The sequence below is a fragment of the Myotis davidii genome, unplaced genomic scaffold (genome assembly GCF_000327345.1).
Source record: "Myotis davidii unplaced genomic scaffold, ASM32734v1 scaffold134, whole genome shotgun sequence".
NCBI classification, from domain to species: Eukaryota; Metazoa; Chordata; class Mammalia; order Chiroptera; family Vespertilionidae; genus Myotis; species Myotis davidii.
The window spans coordinates 6,476,863-6,479,237 of record NW_006288853.1 but is presented as its reverse complement, the minus strand read 5'-3'; the positions used below and the strand labels follow the sequence as shown (position 1 = coordinate 6,479,237).

At 42.7% G+C, this 2,375-nt stretch overlaps 1 protein-coding gene across 1 annotated transcript in view; it reads right to left on the bottom strand.

Annotated features, from left to right (window-relative positions):
* The window catches only part of ADK (adenosine kinase), a 330,393-nt gene that overhangs the window by 327,654 nt on the left and 364 nt on the right, over positions 1 to 2,375 (bottom strand). The window lies entirely within an intron of this gene.

Below are 2,375 nucleotides of genomic sequence, written 5' to 3'. Positions count from 1 at the left end.
TGTTGCGGACTGAATGAGTAAAAATAGGTAAAATGCTTAAAGAGTGCCTAGCACAAACATACTTAAGTATTAAACATTGCTTATCATTAGTTTTATTGATGTATAAGCACCTTGGGTGGCTGATAAAAGTAGGTACAGTGGAGTCAAACAACAATAAACTTGCACCCAGATGCTCTGGGTTCATATTTCAGTTCCTTAACTATTTCATTTGGCATTAATTTCCTCATCTGTAAAATAGGAAGGCACTTTGAAAATGATGCATGTAAGGGGAAACTTAAAAGCAGTATGTTTAGTAGGATAGTAAAGAAAAGTTGCATCTGATTTCCACTTTGGAAAAGGGAAACTTTGTGGAGGAGGTGCCTTTTAAGACAGTAAGTACTCTAGTAATGGACCACATAGGGAAAGCACATGCCTTGAACCAAGGTAGGTCTGATTCAAAATCCCTTGCTTTCTTTACTCCAGAGATTTTCAATCTTTTTTTCATCTCATGGCATACATAAACTAATCACTGAAATTCTGCAGCACACCAAAAAAAAAAAAAAAAGTATAAATTTGATTCATTCACACCCAGATGGCTATTGCTGTGTTGGCTATTGTCATTTTTTAATTTGACAATGAAAGGGAAAAGAGATCAGAGCCCCTGACTAAATAGTCAGGTACTGCATGTTTTAAAACTTCTTGCAGCACACCAGCTGAAAACCCTGCTTTACGCTATAGTTTGAAAGCTTAAAAAAGAATATCCTGATTTCTTAAAGGTTTATTTTCTTCATACAAGGTAGGGACACTAACCCTTCGAAGGTAGTAGAAATACATTAAAGGCTGTTAACGTAAAAACACAAACAAACATTGACACCTGTAAAGAATTTTTGTGAGTTTATTTGAGGTGGGAAGCAGAAACTCAATGAATTGAGATAATGCTTCCAAGAATGGGCTGGTTACATCTGTGTTTATACATTGCAATCAAAGGAAAAGGACGTAGGTGAGTTACATGAAATCCACTGGTGATAGACTAGAGAGGCAGGAGAAAGCAGAGCAGGGAAACCCCTGGGATTGGATAAAAAGTAAAATGATAGCCCTAACTGGTTTGGCTCAGTGGATAGAGCGTCAGCCTGCAGAGTCAAGGCCCCAAGTTCGATTCCAGTCAAGGGCATGTACCTTAGTTGAGGGCACATCCCCAGTAGGGAATGTGCAGGAGGCAGCTGATCGATGTTTCTCTCTCATCGATGTTTCTAACTCTCTATTCCTCTCTCTTCCTTTCTGTAAATAAAATCAATATATTTTTTTTAAAAAAAAAAGTAAAATGATAGACACATACTTAGGTGGGTGCAGGAACAATTAACATGATAACAATGAAAGAATTTGTGGTATCTGTCCTGGCGCCCAGCACATTAGGTTGTGCCCCAAGGGGTCCGGAAAAAGGGAAGTTACAAGTTACCCAGACGGGTATGTTATTATACTAGTCGATGCATAAAGACAGATAAAGGTTGACCTTGTCAGTGAATATACCGGCCCAGGACGTGACCACTACCCACCAAAACTGCTTTAAGTTGAAGTTTAATTTCAGACCATCCTTTGTGGTTACTTTAAGTCTGAGCTTGCAAAACTGCGATGCAGGCTTCCCCTGAGCTTGTCAGGTTAGCACGTGGCCCCTTTCCTCCACAAGGCACTGGCGTCGATTTGGGCTAGTACGTGCCCTTTTTTCGATTAGGAATGATCCATTCTTTTAGAAGTAAATGATGTTGGAAGAAATGAGATTCCTCTTGTATAATGAGGAGTGTCCCAATAGTTTTAAATCAATTTGATATGTTTGTTTTTAATTAGAAAAACCACTGCCTTCCAATGAACATTTCAAAATCACCAAGGGCTGTGCGCGCTGCACTTTATACGAAGGCATATTTACAATTTTTTGTAAGTAAAAGTTGCAACATCAATCACATGTGAAGCAGGTGTTGGGCCCAGTACTGTCCTCACCGAAGCCAACAAATGCAGAGAGTGAGAAAAAAGAAGGAAAAGCAGCCTTTCCTATCCGGTTAGCTAAATGCCTCTCCCACCCCCAACCCTCACCCCGCAACCAAGCCTCGGAGGCTGGGGCTGGGTCGCTGGCAGACTGTCTGCAAAAGCGCCAGCATCCAGAGTGTGTAAGAAAAGCAAAGCCAAGTCTCCCTTTTACGAAAAACCCCCAACAATTCTGTCTTTGCCCCAGGGCAGAGAACTCGCTGGGCCTCCTCCACGTCACACTCCAGGAAAGAGGAGGCGGCGGCATGTGACTTTGCTCTGGTCCGGTTCGGTCCTCCGGACTCTCAGCAGCCCAGGCGGGAGGACTCCCACGTGGCGCCCGCAGCCTGCCCACAGCCGGCTCGGCCCCCGCTGCCGGC